Raw genomic sequence first — 21,832 nt, 5'->3', positions numbered from 1 at the left:
ACAGAGTGCCCAGGCTGAGCCACACAATGCACCTGAAAGCCAAACCTCACAAGCTTTCTGTCCCGGGAAACAGGGCTGCTGTCCCCCCCCTTGGTCAGCCCCGCCCCGCCATTGCCGGCCACCCGATCCAAACCCGATCCAAATGAGGATTCCTCGCAGGGAAAAGGTGCCAGCACAGAAAGCCCTGCCTGTTCACGGACACCCCAGGCTGCGCCACACACTGCACCTGAAAGCCAAACCTCACAAGCTTTCTGTCCCGGGAAACAGGGCTGCTGTCCCCCCTTTGGTCACCCCCGCCCCGCCATTGCCGGCCACCCGATCCAAACCCGATCCAAATGAGGATTCCTCGCAGGGAAAAGGTGCCAGCACAGAAAGCCCTGCCTGCCCACGGACACCCCAGGCTGCCCCACACACTGCACCTGAAAGCCAAACCTCCCAGGCTTTCTGTCCCGGGAAACAGGGCTGCTGTCCCCCCCCTTGGTCAGCCCCGCCCACCACTGCCGGCCACCCGATCGAAACCAGATCCAAATGAGGATTCCTCGCAGGGAAATGGTGCCAGCACAGAAAGCCCTGCCTGCCCACAGAGTGCCCAGGCTGAGCCACACACTGCACCTGAAAGCCAAACCTCACAAGTTTTCTGTCCCGGGAAACAGGGCTGCTGTCCCCCCTTTGGTCAGCCCCGCCCCGCCATTTTAGCAGCCCCCCCAAAACCCGATCCAAATGAGGATTCCTCGCAGGGAAAAGGTGCCAGCACAGAAAGCCCTGCCTGCCCACGGACACCCCAGGCTGCGCCACACACTGCACCTGAAAGCCAAACCTCACAAGCTTTCTGTCCCGGGAAACAGGGCTGCTGTCCCCCCTTTGGTCAGCCCCGCCCACCACTGCCGACCACCCGATCCAAACCCGATCCAAATGAGGATTCCTCGCAGGGAAAAGGTGCCAGCACAGAAAGCCCTGCCTGCCCACAGAGTGCCCAGGCTGTGCCACACACTGCACCTGAAAGCCAAACCTCACAAGCTTTCTGTCCCGGGAAACAGGGCTGCTGTCCCCCCTTTGGTCAGCCCCGCCCCGCCATTTTAGCAGCCCCCCCAAAACCCGATCCAAATGAGGATTCCTCGCAGGGAAAAGGTGCCAGCACAGAAAGCCCTGCCTGCCCACGGACACCGCAGGCTGCGCCACACACTGCACCTGAAAGCCAAACCTCACAAGCTTTCTGTCCCGGGAAACAGGGCTGCTGTCCCCCACCTTGGTCAGCCCCGCCCACCACTGACGGCCACCCGATCCAAACCAGAACCAAATGAGGATTCCTCGCAGGGAAAAGGTGCCAGCACAGAAAGCCCTGCCTGCGCACAGAGTGCCCAGGCTGTGCCACACACTGCACCTGAAAGCCAAACCTCACAAGCTTTCTGTCCCGGGAAACAGGGCTGCTGTCCCCACTTTGGTCACCCCCGCCCCGCCATTTTAGCAGCCCCCCCAAACCCCGATCCAAATGAGGATTCCTCGCAGGGAAAAGGTGCCATCACAGAAAGCCCTGCCTGCCCACAGAGTGCCCAGGCTGTGCCACACACTGCACCTGAAAGCCAAACCTCACAAGCTTTCTGTCCCGGGAAACAGGGCTGCTGTCCCCACTTTGGTCACCCCCGCCCCGCCATTTTAGCAGTCCCCCCAAACCCCGATCCAAATGAGGATTCCTCGCAGGGAAAAGGTGCCATCACAGAAAGCCCTGCCTGCCCACAGAGTGCCCAGGCTGTGCCACACACTGCACCTGAAAGCCAAACCTCACAAGCTTTCTGTCCCGGGAAACAGGGCTGCTGTCCCCCACCTTGGTCAGCCCCGCCCACCACTGCCGACCACCCGATCCAAACCCGATCCAAATGAGGATTCCTCGCAGGGAAAAGGTGCCAGCACAGAAAGCCCTGGCTGCCCACAGACACCCCAGGCTGTGCCACACACTGCACCTGAAAGCCAAACCTCACAAGCTTTCTGTCCCGGGAAACAGGGCTGCTGTCCCCCCTTTGGTCACCCCCGCCCCGCCATTTTAGCAGCCCCCCCAAAACCCGATCCAAATGAGGATTCCTCGCAGGGAAAAGGTGCCAGCACAGAAAGCCCTGCCTGCCCACAGACACCCCAGGCAGCGCCACACACTGCACCTGAAAGCCAAACCTCACAAGCTTTCTGTCCCGGGAAACAGGGCTGCTGTCCCCCCTTTGGTCACCCTCGCCCGCCATTTTAGCAGCCCCCCCAAAACTCGATCCAAATGAGGATTCCTCGCAGGGAAAAGGTGCCAGCACAGAAAACCCTGCCTGCCCACGGACACCGCAGGCTGCGCCACACACTGCACCTGAAAGCCAAAGCTCACAAGCTTTCTGTCCCGGGAAACAGGGCTGCTGTCCCCCCTTTGCTCAGCCCCGCCCACCCCTGCCGGCCACCCGATCCAAATCCGATCCAAATGAGGATTCCTCGCAGGGAAAAGGTGCCAGCACAGAAAGCCCTGCCTGCCCACAGAGTGCCCAGGTTGTGCCACACACTGCACCTGAAAGCCAAACCTCACAAGCTTTCTGTCCCGGGAAACAGGGCTGCTGTCCCCCCTTTGGTCAGCCCCGCCCACCATTTTAGCAGCCCCCCCAAAACCCGATCCAAATGAGGATTCCTCGCAGGGAAAAGGTGCCAGCACAGAAAACCCTGCCTGCCCACGGACACCGCAGGCTGCGCCACACACTGCACCTGAAAGCCAAAGCTCACAAGCTTTCTGTCCCGGGAAACAGGGCTGCTGTCCCCCCTTTGGTCAGCCCCGCCCACCACTGCCGGCCACCCGATCCAAACCCGATCCAAATGAGGATTCCTCGCAGGGAAATGGTGCCAGCACAGAAAGCCCTGCCTGCCCACAGAGTGCCCAGGCTGAGCCACACAATGCACCTGAAAGCCAAACCTCACAAGCTTTCTGTCCCGGGAAACAGGGCTGCTGTCCCCCCTTTGGTCAGCCCCGCCCCGCAATTTTAGCAGCCCCCCCAAAACCCGATCCAAATGAGGATTCCTCGCAGGGAAAAGGTGCCAGCACAGAAAGCCCTGCCTGCCCACGGACACCGCAGGCTGCGCCACACACTGCACCTGAAAGCCAAACCTCACAAGCTTTCTGTCCCGGGAAACAGGGCTGCTGTCCCCCACCTTGGTCAGCCCCGCCCACCACTGACGGCCACCCGATCCAAACCAGAACCAAATGAGGATTCCTCGCAGGGAAAAGGTGCCAGCACAGAAAGCCCTGCCTGCGCACAGAGTGCCCAGGCTGTGCCACACACTGCACCTGAAAGCCAAACCTCACAAGCTTTCTGTCCCGGGAAACAGGGCTGCTGTCCCCACTTTGGTCACCCCCGCCCCGCCATTTTAGCAGCCCCCCCAAACCCCGATCCAAATGAGGATTCCTCGCAGGGAAAAGGTGCCATCACAGAAAGCCCTGCCTGCCCACAGAGTGCCCAGGCTGTGCCACACACTGCACCTGAAAGCCAAACCTCACAAGCTTTCTGTCCCGGGAAACAGGGCTGCTGTCCCCACTTTGGTCACCCCCGCCCCGCCATTTTAGCAGTCCCCCCAAACCCCGATCCAAATGAGGATTCCTCGCAGGGAAAAGGTGCCATCACAGAAAGCCCTGCCTGCCCACAGAGTGCCCAGGCTGTGCCACACACTGCACCTGAAAGCCAAACCTCACAAGCTTTCTGTCCCGGGAAACAGGGCTGCTGTCCCCCACCTTGGTCAGCCCCGCCCACCACTGCCGACCACCCGATCCAAACCCGATCCAAATGAGGATTCCTCGCAGGGAAAAGGTGCCAGCACAGAAAGCCCTGGCTGCCCACAGACACCCCAGGCTGTGCCACACACTGCACCTGAAAGCCAAACCTCACAAGCTTTCTGTCCCGGGAAACAGGGCTGCTGTCCCCCCTTTGGTCACCCCCGCCCCGCCATTTTAGCAGCCCCCCCAAAACCCGATCCAAATGAGGATTCCTCGCAGGGAAAAGGTGCCAGCACAGAAAGCCCTGCCTGCCCACGGACACCCCAGGCAGCGCCACACACTGCACCTGAAAGCCAAACCTCACAAGCTTTCTGTCCCGGGAAACAGGGCTGCTGTCCCCCCTTTGGTCACCCTCGCCCGCCATTTTAGCAGCCCCCCCAAAACTCGATCCAAATGAGGATTCCTCGCAGGGAAAAGGTGCCAGCACAGAAAACCCTGCCTGCCCACGGACACCGCAGGCTGCGCCACACACTGCACCTGAAAGCCAAAGCTCACAAGCTTTCTGTCCCGGGAAACAGGGCTGCTGTCCCCCCTTTGCTCAGCCCCGCCCACCCCTGCCGGCCACCCGATCCAAATCCGATCCAAATGAGGATTCCTCGCAGGGAAAAGGTGCCAGCACAGAAAGCCCTGCCTGCCCACAGAGTGCCCAGGTTGTGCCACACACTGCACCTGAAAGCCAAACCTCACAAGCTTTCTGTCCCGGGAAACAGGGCTGCTGTCCCCCCTTTGGTCAGCCCCGCCCACCATTTTAGCAGCCCCCCCAAAACCCGATCCAAATGAGGATTCCTCGCAGGGAAAAGGTGCCAGCACAGAAAACCCTGCCTGCCCACGGACACCGCAGGCTGCGCCACACACTGCACCTGAAAGCCAAAGCTCACAAGCTTTCTGTCCCGGGAAACAGGGCTGCTGTCCCCCCTTTGGTCAGCCCCGCCCACCACTGCCGGCCACCCGATCCAAACCCGATCCAAATGAGGATTCCTCGCAGGGAAATGGTGCCAGCACAGAAAGCCCTGCCTGCCCACAGAGTGCCCAGGCTGAGCCACACAATGCACCTGAAAGCCAAACCTCACAAGCTTTCTGTCCCGGGAAACAGGGCTGCTGTCCCCCCTTTGGTCAGCCCCGCCCCGCAATTTTAGCAGCCCCCCCAAAACCCGATCCAAATGAGGATTCCTCGCAGGGAAAAGGTGCCAGCACAGAAAGCCCTGCCTGCCCACGGACACCCCAGGCTGCGCCACGCACTGCACCTGAAAGCCAAACCTCACAAGCTTTCTGTCCCGGGAAACAGGGCTGCTGTTCCCCCTTTGGTCAGCCCTGCCCCACCATTGCCGGCCACCCGATCCAAACCCGATCCAAATGAGGATTCCTCGCAGGGAAAAGGTGCCAGCACAGAAAGCCCTGCCTGCCCACGGACACCCCAGGCTGCGCCACGCACTGCACCTGAAAGCCAAACCTCACAAGCTTTCTGTCCCGGGAAACAGGGCTGCTGTTCCCCCTTTGGTCAGCCCTGCCCCACCATTGCCGGCCACCCGATCCAAACCCGATCCAAATGAGGATTCCTCGCAGGGAAAAGGTGCCAGCGCAGAAAGCCCTGCCTGCCCACAGAGTGCCCAGGCTGTGCCACACACTCCACCTGAAAGCCAAACCTCACAAGCTTTCTGTCCCGGGAAACAGGGCTGCTGTCCCCCCTTTGGTCAGCCCCGCCCCGCCATTGCCGGCCACACGATCCAAAACCCGATCCAAATGAGGATTCCTCGCAGGGAAAAGGTGCCAGCACAGAAAGCCCTGCCTGCCCACGGACACCCCAGGCTGCGCCACACACTGCACCTGAAAGCCAAACCTCACAAGCTTTCTGTCCCGGGAAACAGGGCTGCTGTCCTCCCTTTGGTCAGCCCCAGCCCCCCATTGCCGGCCACCCGATCCAAACCCGATCCAAATGAGGATTCCTCGCAGGGAAAAGGTGCCAGCACAGAAAGCCCTGCCTGCCCACAGAGTTCCCAGGCTGAGCCAGACACTGCACCTGAAATCCAAACCTCACAAGCTTTCTGTCCCGGGAAACAGGGCTGCTGTCCCCCCTTTGTTCAGCCCCGCCCCGCCATTGCTGGCCACCCGATCCAAACCCGATCCAAATGAGGATTCCTCGCAGGGAAAAGGTGCCAGCACAGAAAGTCCTAGCTCCCCACAGAGTGCCCAGGCTGTGCCACACACTCCACCTGAAAGCCAAACCTCACATGCTTTCTGTCCCGGGAAACAGGGCTGCTGTCCCCCCTTTGGTCAGCCCCGCCCCGCCATTTTAGCAGCCCCCCCCAAACCCGATCCAAATGAGGATTCCTCGCAGGGAAAAGGTGCCAGCACAGAAAGCCCTGCCTGCCCACCTTATACCAAAAGTGGGCCATTAGCTGAACTTGAGAGACACACGGCAAAGCTTTTCTTTCCACTATTGAACTGCACCCCGTCTATTGATGAAGTGCTCCACTTAAACTCTCAGTCCTATTCCAGAAAAACCATTAGCCGCAGACCTACCTCATAGGCCACCAAAGACATCTGGGAAGGAGAGTGGTTCTTCTCTTTTACTCCCTCTGCCTGGACGACCTGCTGCTCCAAGTGCCCTGCCTTACTAACATGGCACACTCCTCTTTGCCTGCTCAAATTTCTATCACCCAGAAACCACCTGGACTCCACCCCCCGCTCAGCTGATTATGCCTCTCAAGGCAGCCGGGCTGAGCTCGGAGCAGTTTCTCCCCGCAGTTTAAATCCCCCACAAACGCCCTCAGCTGCATTCAATGAGGAGATGATTAGAGCTTGCAGTGCAGCTCCGTTCACCTGGGCTGAACTGAAAGGAGCTCCTCCATGAAGTAAAAATCTCCGAGGAAGAACCTCAACTCGTCTCCTGGTTACCTCACAAGGTCCTTAGGTGCAGATGAGCTGATGTGGCTTGCTCGAATACCAGGAAACAGACCACTTACTCCCCACAGAGTGCCCAGGCTGCGCCACACACTGCACCTGAAAGCCAAACCTCACAAGCTTTCTGTCCCGGGAAACAGGGCTGCTGTCCCCCCCTTTGGTCAGCCCCGCCCCGCCATTGCCGGCCACCCGATCCAAACCCGATCCAAATGAGGATTCTCCGCAGGGAAAAGGTGCCAGCACAGAAAGCCCTGCCTGCCCACGGAGCGCCCAGGCTGTGCAACACACTGCACCTGAAATCAAAACCTCTCAGGCTTTCTGTCCCGGGAAACAGGGCTGCTGTCCCCCCTTTGGTCAGCCCCGCCCCGTCATTTTAGTAACCCCCCCAAAACCCGATCCAAATGAGGATTCCTCGCAGGGAAAAGGTGCCAGCACAGGAAGCCCTGCCTGCCCACGGACACCCCAGGCTGCGCCACACACTGCACCTGAAAGCCAAACCTCACAAGCTTTCTGTCCCGGGAAACAGGGCTGCTGTCCCCCCTTTGGTCAGCCCCGCCACACCATTTTGGCTGCCCCCCCCAAACCCAATCCAAATGAGGATTCCTCGCAGGGAAAAGGTGCCAGCACAGAAAGCCCTGCCTGCCCACGGACACCCCAGGCTGCGCCACACACTGCACCTGAAAGCCAAACCTCACAAGCTTTCTGTCCCGGGAAACAGGGCTGCTGTCCCCCCCTTTGGTCACCCCCGCCCCGCCATTTTAGCAGCCCCCCCAAAACCCGATCCAAATGAGGATTCCTCGCAGGGAAAAGGTGCCAGCACAGAAAGCCCTGCCTTCCCACAGAGTGCCCAGGCTGTGCCACACACTGCACCTGAAAGCCAAAGCTCACAGGCTTTCTGTCCTGGGGCACAGGGCTGCTGTCCCAATGTTTCTTGCAAATCCCACCTTCCTGCCTTTGCCAAGTTAGGCAATATCAGCCTTTCCTTGGCTATGAGAAGTTTCCTTTTTTTTTAAAAAAGCAGAATAATTCCAAGGACCGTCTGCTAAGCAGAAGCAGGTGGGTGACAGAAGGCAGTGGGGTGTAAGCCCTGCTGGTCCTCCAGCTTTTCCCTTTGCCTCTTCCTGACCTGGTTGCTGTTTGTCCTGCCAGGCCAGGGATCCTGAATCCCTCCAAGGGTCCTGGAATTGATGAACTAGAGGTGTAACTGAGGCTGGGCTTTACCCCAATTAAAGAGGAGGTGCTGAACCAGCCCAGCATACGGAACCTCTGCCCTCATAGAGCAACTGGGAACAACTAAGGGGTTTTACAGAAATGCCAGTAGGATAAAGGGTTTGGATGAGCTTTCCCAGCAGCCAGTGCCCTGCTGTGTCTGCCCACAGATCCGTTTTCTGTCTGTATTTCCTGCAGCCGACTCCAAGCAGAATGGGATGGTGTCTTAAAAGCTGGTGGGGTGGGAAAGGGGAAGATCTGTGTTAATTTACAATTCCACAAGATTATCCTTTCAGTCTGTTTTACTTTTGGAGTGTGAAGGACAAGGGGAAGTGGGGTGCAGTGGGGAACCAGTGGAATCTACCAGGCAACCAAAACTAAGCTGGACAATGCTTTTCTCTTTTTCCTTCTTTTCTTTTCCCCGTTCCTACAGAAACTATGTGAAGGATAATTTTAATGTGTGGGAGACGATAAGAGAGAGAGCAGTGGGAATGTTCTAAGAGCTTTTACACGTTTCTTTCACAGTCTGACTGCCCCTATTCAGAAAAAGTCCCAAGTATTAAAATACCAATGGACATCATGGAGCAGGAACCTTTCCTAAGTGATAGCAAACCTGCTGACAGTGAGTAGAACTAACCTCTCACATGCCTGCTTGACTCTGACTTGCACTACAAATATATATCTATATATTTAGAGTGATTTTTTTTTAATTTTTTAATCTTTCCTTTTACTTGAGAAGTACTTTTTCTTGTTCTATTCTTTTTCCTCTCTTTTTTAATTTCCAGGCCTCTGCTTTATGACAGATTTTGCTTTTGTGAGCTTTTTGTTTTGTTTTGGTTTTTTTTTTCCTTTGCTGGTTACAAAATCAATGTTGTTCCTTCTGCTGCCTCCAGCTTAAGTGCTTTTCTCCCCTCCCCTCCCCTCCCCCTTGGTGTTAACCTGCTGATGGTGGGATTTATTTTTTTCCTCTGAGTCTGGTGTTCTGGATTTGCAGCGCTGTCCTGTCACTGTTTGTTTCCTTAGGTGCCAAGCAGTTGCAAAAAAAATCAGCACTTAACAGAGTAATTAATTATTTGTGTCATTAAGCTGCCCAGGCAGGGATCAGTTGGTCATTAACTTATTTCCCTTCTTAGATGATTTGCTTTTGTGCTCTTCTCTTGGTTTTAATTTCTCATGTTAATATCCATAAATGCTGATTGTAATCTTTATTTTCAGTCATTCCCACTTTACATTTTCCTCTTTTAAGTGAGGAATCACAGCTGACCTTGGCTTTTTTGCCTTTGAGCTGACTTTTTAATATACTAAGGGTGTCCTATACTGTTTTGTTGTGAGTTGGGAGGGGAGAAATACAAATCAGAGCAATAAATTAGTGCTGCTGCCAGACTGGTAATTCCTGGGAGTAGGAACTAAACCCCTAGGTGATAAATCCTTAAATTATCCTTCGGGTTTAAGAGCTGGGACCCAAGTCCCTTTCCTTTTGGTGGCATAGAGAGGCCTTGGGCAACACGGAGCATTGCTCTGTGGGTTTTAGATACAGAAGTATCTAAAAGTTCTACCTCTTATTTCTAGATGCCAGGCTTTCTGTAAAAAATGTATTGTACCATATATAATGTGATTTTTACAAAAAACCAAACCCACCACACCACAATCTCCAGGACGTGGCACAGGGCTGGATCGGTTCCATTAACACCTTCTGCTCCGAAGCATCTGGCTGCTTTAGGGTTATGTTGGTTTTATGGGTTTTATTTTTTATGAGTAATCTTTGCTGTGAAGGAGACGGGATATGATCCGCATCCTCCTGCATCCCACACCATCATCTGTGGAATTTACCCGAAATCTTGGCTACTCAGCTTCTCGGCCCCAGACCCGGCAATGCAGCAGGACCAAGCAGAAAACGTTTCAAATATTATTAAAGTGATTTTTTTTTCCAGTAATATAAACCATGAAATTCCTTATAACATTATAGTATTTTACAGTTTTATGAAGCTTTCTATTGTGACTTTTATGGAATCAAAAGATGAAATGATGAGATACTTTAGCATTTATATTTTTCAAAATGAAATGTATACTGAAAATAAAGTAGCTTTATGCATTTATGGGAGAGTTCATGTCCATTTTCGCTCCTTATGTGTCGAGTCTTGTCTGACCGAATTGAGATCTGAGGATCACTGTGGTGGTATGGGAGAGTGGCTGGCAATTTGGAAGCAGGCGTCATTGGTTCGCCTGGATTGCCAAGGAGCAGCACGGAGATGAGCCCACTGGTGCCAGGGGTGCCACCTCCTTCAGGAAGCAGGCGGTGGGTGCAGGGGAGATGCAGCAGGTGGAGACCATGGAGAGGAAGGTCCTGGTGGAGACCATGGAGAGGAAGGTCCTGGTGGAGCCCAGGAGCACAGGCAGAGGCGCCTGGCTGTAGCTGCTGCCGTACTCGTCCAGATACCTGCGGCAGGGGCGGGACGAGGAGACCCGGCACCCCGGGATCGGGAGCAGGAGCTGCGGGATTTAGGGGCGTTGGGGCTGCCCGGGGATGGGAGCCCTCTCCGGCTACCGGGACCGGCGAGTCCGCACTGCAGGACTTGACCGACAGGGCCGAGGACTGCGGGAGGGACAAGTGGTTATGGCCACCCACGACACACTCTCTTATCCCAGCCGTGGTTTGGGGTCCATCCCCCGCTTTTGGGTCGCGCCCCGGGGCTGCAGTCCCGGCCGTGCCCACCGGGGTCACCTCTCTCCCGTGCCAAGGCACAGCCCCGGCTCCCCCGGCCCGAGCGGGACCGTGTCCCGTTCCCTGGGGGGGTCCCAGCCCCAATCCCACCTCGGTCCTCCCGCCGCGGGGCCCCCACTCCGCCTGCCGGGCGAGAGGCGGCACCGGCCAGGACCCGCAGCGGGCACGGGCGGGACCCGGCAACGAGCCCCGGCAACAAACCCCCGAGCACGGACCCCCGGGAACGAGCCCCTGGACTTAAGAGGAAAGGGTTTGAAATCCTCAAAAGCTCAGTGATGACAGAACAGTGTCACTGCCTTTATCAGCTCATCTCTAAATTCAACATGTCACAAGAAGCTGTGCAGAAATACCCATCTCAACAAAGATCTCCCAGAGCAGCTCGAATCCAAGTGTGCTTCACTTCAGCTGTGCACAAGCACCACTCCTGCTCACCTCCGTGCTGTGTTTGACAGAGTCTGACAGAACATTCCTTTGGGGAACCTGCTGGTTCCTGCTCATGAGGAGGCTGATACACCAGACTTACTGCCTGAGGTACAAAACACTCTCCAGAGCAATCACCCCAACAACTGTATCAGATAGAAACACATCCTTAGAAATAACAATTGCAATGCCAAGGTTTCATGTTCTAAACTCTCTGTCTCTCCCTCCAGAGTTCTCCTGGGAATGTAGGGATGGTGTTTAAGAGCAGCATGAGGAGAACTGACAGTCACTGTTCCACACTTTCCAGGATAGCAACACTGCCAAACTGAGCTTGTAACATAGACCCTCTCAGGATAATTTGTATATCTCATTAAATGCTAATTCTTCATGAGAAGAATCAGGACAGAGAGGCTGATTTAACACCTAGAGGGATTCATGGGCTACAATGAGGACACTGACCACAAGCCTGGTGCTCCTGAAAAGAGCAAGTATTGACCTGACAAGTGCCTCAGATCGATCTGTGACAAGAAGTGGGAGGTGGAGTTGGTACCAGAGTCGCTGTCCCTTCACACACAGTTAGTCATTGGCCTGCAGAAAAGAAGGGGGTTCCTGCCTGCTGCTCTGCCCTGTCACTGCCCCGTTCCCTGGGAAAGTGCAGCTCTTGTCACTGCAGTGTAAAGGTGGGGAAAAGGCAGCAAGAGAAAGGCAGCCCAGCTTGGGGGGTGACCCTCCCTTCCTTCAGCTGCTGGGAAACGTGGCCGGGCGTCCCTCAGAGGCACTCCAGCTGAGGAGCTGCACCACTGCCAGAGGGACTTGGCAGTGACGGGGCAAGGGCAGCTCCTAAAATGCCCAGCTGCAGGAATGAGCCGCCCAGGCCTCCGCACCAAGCCCTGTGCAGGGCACTTGGGCTGCTGGGGAATGGCCCAGCAGGGAGGTTCTGCTCCTGCCAGCCCAGCTGTTGCTGCCAACCGCATAGGAGGGGAGGTATTTTGTGAGGACAGTCGCTCATGGAACAGGTTGCCTGGGGAGGTTGTTGTATCCCCATCCGTGGAATGTTTCAAAACATGACTGGATCCCTCCCTGAGCAGCCCGGTCCGATCCCATTGGTGACTGTGGCCTGAGCAGGAGGTCAGACTTAGAGACCTTGAACTGTCTCTTCTGACCCAGATTCCTCTCCAGTCCTGCAGCAGTTCTGGCTTCTTACAGTCCATGAGACCTGTTGGTTCCACAGTCTGCAGAGAAGCTCCTTTGCCCAGCAGGCAGTCCTGGAATGCCCAGCCATCCATGGCAGAGATTCCCAGAGCTGCCACGTGCCCCAGCTGTCCCTGAGCCCCAGCTTTGGCCTCGGCACTGAAACGCTGCCAGGACCTGTCCCTGCTGTGCAGGTCCGTGGGGCTGCAGGACACGGTGTCACACAGCACACACGGCCACTGGGTCCTGCCAGCTCCTCCAGCCTGTGCTTCCTGATTGCCGGGCATTTTAGGGGCCACCTGTCTCCAGGGATGGGCAGGGAAACAGAGATTTCCTGTGACTGGGAGCAACACAGGGCCTTGTCAAGGCAAGCAAATCGCCTGGGCTTCAGGTGCCCGTGTGCAATTCCATCTCCAGGCTGTCTCCCCCAGCAGCAGGTTCCTGTCCCCAGTTCCCGATCTCCCTCAGCTGAGCGGGCGGGGCGGGGCCGCAGGGCCAGGCGGGCTGGGATTGGGCGGCGGCGCTCGAGCGCTGATTGGGCAGCGCTGGCGGCCCGCGGTATAAAGGGCCGGCGGGGCGGGTGCGGTCGCTTGTGTGTGAGGGCTGAGGGTGGTGCCCCGCTGCTGCCCGGGCTGCGGAGGGGAGAGCGCCTTGGCCGCTGGGTTATGGAGCGGGGGAGCCGGGGGGCGTTTAGGGGCGCCTTGTGCTGGGCAGCGGGGGCCGGGTAAGCCCCTTCCCTGCCGGGTGACCCCGGGGGAGCCGTGGCAGGGCTGCGGGGCTGTTGCTCTCTGGGTGTCTCAGGCTTTGCCTCGGAATCCCAAAGCCTTTCCCCGTGCAGGGTTACGAGGCAAAGACTGCTTTAACTTGGTTTTTTGGTACTGCATTAATGCTTTTTGCTCGTTGTGTGTCAGTTTCCAGCCTGGCTCGTGGTTTCCCCTGGTGCTGGGGAGTGGAGGCGAGTTGTGCTTCCTGCTGGGAGAGAGAAGGGCCTTGGGAAGCTGCTCCATGAGCCACAGCTGTGCCGAGCCCGGGAGTCTGTCCAGGTGAGAGCAGGGCTTATACTGCCAGGGAGGAGCTGGGTTTGCTGTTGAAACATGCACATGCCTTTAAATGCAAGGACAGGCAGAAGCTGGGAGGGACCCTGAGCACATTTTAAAAGCCCTTGACTGTGGGAGGAGTGTCCAGGAGAAATTATTCCTTTTTTTGCAGGGAGGCAGTTTGTGAGGACAGGGGGGTTGCTGTGCTCTCTAGCAAAAATACTGCCCTTGGGATGTGCAGGGTGAGGAAATGTTGGCCCCGTGTGGGCTGGAGCAAAGGTGTGTGGGTGCCTGTGTGTGACACCCGTGGGTGTGCAGGAAGGGGGTTCTGGTGCCATTGGAGCTGCCAGGGAGCCAAAAGGGGCACAGTTGTCTGAAAAAGGTGAAAGCTCTGTTGGCCTCTGTTGACACCTGCACCAAAGGAGATGCAAATTTCCCCCCTCTTGGTTGCAGGCTTCACAAAGCTCCCAGGAAAGGAAGTTTTAGATTCCAACTCCCCTTTATGCTAAAGGTTTCCTTGCTCTCTCAGCAGGATGTCGAGTGCTACCATGTCCCTGAGGTTCCCCTTTCTGCTGTTGGGAGAGCACGAGGTGGATGGAGAGGATCCCCAGCCATCTGCAGGCACAAGGGACTCGCACAACTGCGATTTTTCTCCAGGTCTCTTAAGGTGGACTTTCAGGGTACCATGGGTAATGTGCCAGCTCTCCTGCTGGAGTTTTCATCTTCTGCTATATTTGAACATACAGAGTAAAACTAAAGTCAGGTGTGTTCTGGGGTATGTTACACTCATGCAAAGCTCCTTCCCTCTGTTTATTTTCTGTTCTGGAAAGCACAGTCTGGGGTTCCTGGGCACTTCCTATTAAATGATTCCATGAAAATAATTTTGTACTGAAAGGAGAAAGGAGCTGTCTGTTTGAGATCAGATGTCACTGATAAAAGCTGTATGTTTTTTCACTCAATAAGCTTTTAAAATATCTCACAGTGTGTAGGAATGCCTGGCTTCTAAAACTCACCAACTGAGTCTTAGAAGTTTCTTTGAAGAGCTGAGTTCAGACAGGAAAATTGCCCCCCCCAGGAGGGACTCTGTGCCTGCTCTCCCGTGGCTCCAAGGGATCTCTGGCCCTTCACGCCGGCACCGAGATTTTCTCGGGAAGGGCCTCAGATCCCCGGACCAGTCTGGGACACAGGCAAGATCCCCCTGCCTTTAGAAATGAGGCCTTCTTGTGGCTTCCTCCCCATACCCGTTGGTGGGTTCCAAAGAAGGCCTCTTGAAATGCCTTTTGGGCTGTCCATTGAAGCCTTGGGACCAAATTGGCCCCCTGGAGGGACAGTGCTGTTGGTGCCCCCCGGGTTGGGGCACCCCGAGGACTCCAGCGCGCACCGAAAGGATTATTCGGGGAGATCCTCGGGGTGCCCGGCCCTGGGGAGCTCAAAGCAAGGTCCCTGCCATGGATTCAGGCATTCCTGAGAGTATCCCAGGGGTACCTGTCCCTGCTAGACATGGAGCTCTCTAATGGGCTGTAATTGGGTTCTAAAAGTGGTGCTCCAAGTGCCAAAGCAGTGTGGGATTGGGATTAAGAAATGAGCAGTGAGGGTCCAATTGGCTGTTTTCTCTTGAATGTAATGGTAAGAGCTGCAGGAGTGCCAGGTGTGTGTTCCAGTCCCCAGCATTTGGTTTGCACATGTCCTGGTCAGACACAGGTCCAACTTCCTCAGTCCTTAACCCAGTAGAGGGAGAATGAAGGACTGGCAGTGTTAAGGTGATTGGTGTGACAGGGGTTAAACTGGGAAAACATTGGGGAGTTCTTCAGTTTGTCTCTTTGCTAAACTCACCCAAACCTGTGCTAGGAAGAGATGGACTGGAAAAGTTGAGGCAGAAATGAAACTGAAAACTGGGGATGTTGAAACTGTAATTGCTGGAACTACATGTGTCCAAGCAGCAGCTCTTGTTGTGCAGGGAATAACTCCTGTCAGCAGCAAGGTCCCGACTGAAGTGGCAGGTGCAGTTGTTCCTGTGGTGTGGGCCAGTGGAATTGCAGGAGAGTGGAAGAGGGCAGAACCTGTAGGTATTACCCCTGATGTGGGATCTCTCCTGGTAAGGCAAAGCCAGTATCCTTTAAAATCAGAATGCCAGACTGGATTGGTTGCAGTAACAGCTAACATCCTGGTTTGCTTGTAGGACGTGAATGCAAGAACCTGCCAGGAAACCAATGTCCAAGGTGATTGATTAGTGCAGCACCTGAAAGAACTCCTGTACGTGTCAACCTCGAGTAGTTTCCAGTATTGGATTGAAAAGATGGCCTTTGCTGCATCTGCTTGAGCAAGGAAAGCCAAGAAACCTTGGTTTTTCAAGGAGAAAATCTAGAAAGCGGGAAGGAAGAAAAGAAGCCCCCTGACTTCTCCCTTAGCCCCAGACAGCCCATGAACTGCCTTGCTGGGAATGGTAGGACCGGGTGGACTCTGGATTGCTCCCTCTGGATGTGTGGTAAGACTGTTCTGCCAACTTTTCCAACAGCCTGTAAGCATTTGCTGCCTTGGCTAGATGGTGCAAGGGCAGCCTTTAAGCAGCTGAAGCATTCCCTGAGGAGAGCTCTGGGTCTGCCAGACCTCTGAGAACTGTTGGAATCATGTTTGGTGGGGAGGGCAAACAAAGGCCAATGTGTGCAGTGACCCCCCTGAGAAGGGACTTTGAGTTAATGGCATCCCTGCAAGTGAACTGTGTGGGCTGTTCCCCCTGTAGGGCAGGTGATAGTCCCAGCTACAGTGATGGGAAAAATGGTTAAAAGAGAGCCCCAAAAGCTGGAAATCCTCCTGGAGGCTCTTGGCAAACAGAGTTTGCTGAGTTCCCCCTGCAAGAAGGACAGTGATAGCTTTTGAGTGCTGGTAGATCCTTTGGATAGATAGCCTTGAGTGTGTCCTTGTTGCACCAGTAGGCCTTGTCAAACTCCCCATATTGCAGGAGATATGCCTATTAAAGTTAAAAATGATCCTTTTCCTAATCCTTTGTTGTCTTGAGGCTCTCCCCTGCAGGAATTCCAGGAACTCCTGGTGCCGCCTGGGCCGATGGATTGGACGCCCCAGCCCCTCCGTTCCTGCCCAGCCACTGGGTCTGTGTCCAGTGGTGGCAGTGCCAGCCCTGCAGGTGAAGTGGGAAGGGCCGTTGCAGGTCTTGTGGGTCACATTTATAGCAGCTGAAGTTGCAGAAAAAGGACCTGGGGTCTCTTCTTCTTTAGTTCAGAAAGCTCCTTTTGGTTGGTGAGCAGGACAAAGTGGATCCTTCAGAGTTCCCATCTGTGTTTGTGTCTCAGCCTGTGTTGGGATTCAGGGCTGTAGCTGTTGTTGTCACTGAGGAGTCAAACTCTGCTTTAAATCATGAGACACTGGCCTAATGGCCAAGTGTCAAGAATAAAGGGGAATGATATCTGAGTGTTGAGATGTAACAAGAGCTGATCCTTTTTGCAGTGGGATGTAGCCTGGAAACTGCAGAGAGCTGAGCCAAGGGATTGAAAGGGACCAACCAAGGGAGGTGAAGAAAGAAGGAAGAAAGGAACTGAGGCAGTAGACAAGCACCTCTAAATTATACTGTAAACAGGTGAGTTGTGTTGAGGTTCCTAAGGCAGGCACTGAGGACTTTGAGGGCTCCAGACAGAGCAGACCTGGGAAGGCCCTTGGTGAAGCCCCTTGGAAACTTTCTAATTGTAGGTGTGTATGGTAATGAGTGTTGGAAAATGTCCTGAGTAGGGATTAGGAATGCAGGGAAGGAAAATGAATCCTCCTGTAATGCTGCCATGTCAGCTGCAGTGGAGATACCTGTGTGTGCCCTTTGTGATCTGATTGCCAGGACTCCTGGCGGGCTGGAATGATTCAAGAGCGTAGGAATAAAAGATTGCCTGGCTTCTAAAACTCATCAGTTGAGTCTCAGAGGTTCTTGTAAGAAATTTTAGGTAACACCTGAACTTTTGTGTGTACTTCTGAGTTCAGCGGGAAAGAGATTGTCCAGGGAAGAGGAATCTTGCTCAGTGCAAGAAGTTGCACTTGATGAACTTCCCATCTGAGCTGATGCCCTTGGCAGGAGAAGTGCTCAGCAAGGAGGCTCTTTGCTCCTAGGCAGGAAGAAAGGTCAGTGCCCTTCCTCCCCAAGGCCCAGCCCAGCAGGGCTGGCAGGAGCTGCTGGTGTGGCTGCTCTTTGGGTTCTCAGCTGTGGCTGTGGGGTGGTGACATCGTGTTCCTGCCTGTGCTCCAGGGCAGCCAAAAGCCCCAGCCCAGCCCCTGGGCCTTTCTGGGAGCCTGAGCTATTGTAGTACTGGGGATGGGGGTTTGGGTTTTTGTTTCCCTAAAAGTAGAACCATTGGGGGTATCTCTTATCTCACAGTTGTTATTTTGATATCTTAATTAATTACAACTTGAGAAGAAAAGCTTGTGTAACTTAGCAACTGACTTGCACTGGTTACACTGAAAGTGCCAAGGAGTTGTAGTGTCCACTGGATTGTTTGTATTGAAGCAGTTTGGTGTTTACAGAGGGATAATAATTCCTGTCAGCAGCAAGGTCCTGACTGAAGTGGCAGCTGCAGTTGTTCCTGTGGTGTGGGCCAGTGGAATTCCAAGAAAATGGACAAGGACAGAAGCTGTAAGAATTACCCCTAAGCCAGAGTCTCTCCTGGTAAGGCAAACCCAGTATCCTTTAAAATTAGGAAGCCAAGCTGGATTGGTTTTATTAACAGCTAAATTTGCTGATCATGGTTTGATAGTAGAATGTGAATGGAAGGACCTGTAAAGAAAGGAAATGGGAAAGATGATGGATTGCTGGGAGCAGGGGCTGGCAGACAGTGGGATGGATGTTTGGTTGTGTTTGGGAATGAGCAGCTTGACCTGCCCAGGGTTGTCTGTGCTGGGGGTGGGTTTGGGTCCTGTGTGGCCACAGGTCTGTGCAGCAGCTGGAGCCTGGGCAGGTCTGGGGGCTGTGGTGTGCCAGGCTGCTGAGTTTGTTTTGCCTGTTTCCTTGGAGTGTCCCAGTGTCCCTGCTTGGCTGTTTGTTGCCCTGCAGGCAGAAGAGCCCAGGCCTGAGCTGGCTGAGTGTTGGTGTGAGCCAGAGTGGGTGTCCCTGCCCTCGGGCCAGTCCCCAGAGCTGCCTTTGGCATCCCCTGCTGAAGGGTGGGAGCTGCCCAGAGCCAGCAGCATCCAGCTGGAGGATCCAGGAGGATGCAGCTCTTGTTGTCTGGGAGGTAAGAGGTGGGGTGCAGGAGCTGGCAGGGGTGTTTTGCAGGCAGAGGGAGGGCAGGAGCAGGAGAATTGCAGGTGCAGCAGCTGGGTCAGTGCTGGATGGAGTCGGGGCTGGGAAAGGGCCCTGAGTGTCAGGGCAGGGGAGAGCCCAGGGTGGCCCTGGGAGCCCTGGGGCTGTGAACAAGTGCAGTGGGCAAAGGAATGGGCACTGGAGAGCTGGGCAAACAGCTGGAGGAGTTGCAAGGAGAACCAGGAGACTGGAATGCAGGAGCAGCAGCTCCCTGTGTGTGTGTGTAGAACCAACTGTACTGCAGCCCCAAGGGAGGTGGGAAATGAACCTCAGGAGGCTGGGAACGAGTCCCACACACTGGCTAAAGTGGGCTGGACTCTGGCCAAGTGTCTGAAAAGCTTTTCTTCAGTGTTGCTTTATCAATTGAAAACTGAAGTGATTGTTGAGGTGTTGGCAGTTGTTTTCCTGTGTCTTTGGTGAGGTGTTGACTCAGTACTTTCCTTGGAGCTGCTGTTGGATGAAGAGGTGCCCCCAGTTGACCTGTAAGGTCCTGGTTGTCTTCCCTGCTTCTCCCAGCTTGTCCAGGAGATGGAATTCCAGTGCTACAATCCAGATGGGTTGTGGTGCTCCCAAAAGGACCCTTTATGCCTTCAGAGCAGGTTCTCGTGCCCCTGGAGCTGTTCGGAGAAGCGGAGGGTTGACAGTGAGAGGCCTGGAATGATGTTGCTGTGGCACAGAAGAAATGAGCAGTGATGGTACAATTGGCTATTTTCTCTAAAATATAAGAGCTGCAGGAATGCCAGGTGTGTGTTCCAGTCCCCAGCATTTGGTTTGCACATGTCCTGGTCAGACACAGGTCCAACTTCCTCAGTCCTTTAACCCAACAGAAGGAGAATGAAGGACTGGCAGTGTTAAGGTGATTGGTGTGACAGGGGTTAAACTGGGAAAACATTGGGGAATTCCTCAGTTTGTCTCTGGCAAACTCACCGAAACCTGTGCTAGGAAGAGATGGACTGGAAAAGTTGAGGCAGAAATGAAATTGAACACTGGGGCTATTGAAACTGTAATTGCTGAAACTAAATGTGTCCAAGCAGAAGCTCTTGTTGTGCAGGGAATAACTCCTGTCAGCAGCAAGGTCGCGACTGAAGTGGCAGGTGCAGTTGTTCCTGTGGTGTGGGCCAGTGGAATTCCAAGAATGTGGGATCTCTCCTGGTAAGGCCAAGCCAGTATCCTTTAAAATCAGAATGCCAGCTTGGATTGGTTGCAGTAACAGCTAAATTGGCTCCTCCTGGTTTGCTTGTAGGACGTGAATGCAAGAACCTGCCAAGAAAACCAATAGCCAAGGTGACTGATTAGTGCAGAACCTGAGAGAACCACCTTGAATGACAGCCTCGAGCAGTTTCCAGTACTGGATTGCAAAGATGGCCTTTGCTGCATCTGCTTGAGCAAGGAAAGCCAAGAAACCTTTGCTTTGGCAGGAGAAAATCTAGAAAGCGGGAAGGAAGAAAAGAAGCCCCCTGACTCCTCCTGAGCCCCAGACAGCCCATGAACTGCCTTACTGGGAATGGTAGGATGGGGTGGACTCTGGATTGCTCCCTCTGGATGTGTGGTAAGACTGTTCTGCCAACTTTTCCAACAGCTGTAAGCATTTGCTGCCTTGGCTAGATGGTGCAAGGGCAGCCTTTAAGCAGCTGAAGCATTCCCTGAGGAGAGCTCTGGGTCTGCCAGATCTCTCAGAAGTGTTGGAAGCATCTTTGCTTGAGGAGGGCAAACAAAGGCCAATGTGTGCAGTGACCCCCCTGAGAAGGGACTTTGAGTTAATGGCATCCCTGCAAGTGAACTTTGTGGGCTGTTCCCCCTGTAGGGCAGGTGATAGTCCCAGCTACAGTGATGAGAAAAATAGTTAAAAAAGAGCCACAAAAGCTGGAAATCCTCCAGGAGGCTCTTGGCAAACAGAGTTTGCTGAGTTCCCCCTGCAAGAAGGACAGTGATAGCTTTTGAGTGCTGGTAGATCCTTTGAATAGACAGCCTTGAGTGTGTCCTTGTTGCACCAGTAGGCCTTGTCCTACTCCCCATCTTCCAGGAGATACACATATTAAAGTTTCAAATGATCCTTTCCCTAATCCTTTGTTGTCTTGAGGCTCTCCCCTGCAGGAACTCCAGGAACTCCTGGTGCCGCCTGGGCCGATGGATTGGACGCCCCAGCCCCTCCGTTCCTGCCCAGCCACTGGGTCCGTGTCCAGTGGTGGCACTGCCAGCCCTGCAGGTGAAGTGGGAAGGGCCTTTCCAGGTCTTGTGGGCCACATTTAGAGTAGCCAAAGATGCAGAAAAAGCATGTTGAGTCTCTTCTTCTTTAGTTCAGAAAGCTCCTTTTGGTTGGTGAGCAGGACAAAGTGGATCCTTCAGAGTTCCCACCCGTGTTTGTGTCTCAGCCTGTGTTAGGATTCAGGGCTGTAGCTGTTGTTGTCACTGAGGAGTCAAACTGTGCTTTAAATAATGAGACACTGGTCTAGTGGACAAGTGTCAGGAAAAAAGGGGGAATGATATCTGAGTGTTGAGATGTAAGAAGAGCTGATCCTTTTTGCAGTGGGATGTAGCCTGGCAAGTGCACAGAGCTGAGCCAAGGGATTGAAAGGGACCAACCAAGGGAGGTGAAGAAAGAAGGAAGAAAGGAAGTGAGGCAGCAGCCAAGCAGCAGCAAGTTGCTGTGTAAGCAGGTGAGTTGTGTTGTGGTTCCTAAGGCAGGCACTGAGGACTTTGAGGGCTCCAGACAGAGCAGACCTAGGAAGGCCCTTGGTGAAGCCCCTTGGAAACCTTCTAAGGGTAGGTGTGTATGGTGATAAGTGTTGGAGAATGCCCTGCATGTGGAACAGGAAGGCAGGGAAGGAAAATGAATCCTCCTGTAATGCTGACCCCTCCTATCAGTTGCAGTGGAGAGATAGCTGTGTGTGCCCTTTGGGAGCTGATTGCCAGGGCACCCGTTGGGCTGGGATCATGGCAGGGTGTTGTAAGCAAGGAATGCCTGGCTTCTTAAACTTACCAGCTGAGTCTTAGAGGCTTCTTTGAAGAGCTGAGTTCAGGCAGGAAAATTGTCCCCCCAGGAGGGACTCTGTGCCTGCTCTCCCGTGGCTCCAAGGGATCTCTGGCCCTTCACGCCGGCACCGAGATTTTCTCGGGAAGGGCCTCAGATCCCCGGACCAGTCTGGGACACAGGCAAGATCCCCCTGCCTTTAGAAATGAGGCCTTCTTGTGGCTTCCTCCCCGTACCCATTGGTGGGTTCCAAAGAAGGCCTCTTGAAATGCCTTTTGGGCTGTCCATTGAAGCCTTGGGACCAAAT

General features: G+C 54.5%; 1 long non-coding RNA gene across 1 annotated transcript; it reads left to right on the top strand.

The window, feature by feature from the left end:
- The first annotated feature begins 12,825 nt into the window (after window positions 1-12,825).
- On the top strand, window positions 12,826-21,207 carry LOC135408080 (uncharacterized). The gene is made up of 6 exons (XR_010427232.1): window positions 12,826-12,889; window positions 13,146-13,270; window positions 13,794-13,953; window positions 19,973-20,103; window positions 20,649-20,760; window positions 21,082-21,207. It is a non-coding gene; the product is annotated as an uncharacterized LOC135408080 (long non-coding RNA).
- Window positions 21,208-21,832: the final 625 nt, after the last annotated feature.

The sequence above is a fragment of the Pseudopipra pipra genome, unplaced genomic scaffold (assembly GCF_036250125.1).
Source record: "Pseudopipra pipra isolate bDixPip1 unplaced genomic scaffold, bDixPip1.hap1 HAP1_SCAFFOLD_173, whole genome shotgun sequence".
Taxonomy (NCBI): Eukaryota; Metazoa; Chordata; class Aves; order Passeriformes; family Pipridae; genus Pseudopipra; species Pseudopipra pipra.
The sequence above is the reverse complement of the archived record's forward strand: the minus strand, read 5'-3'. Positions and strand labels throughout refer to the sequence as shown.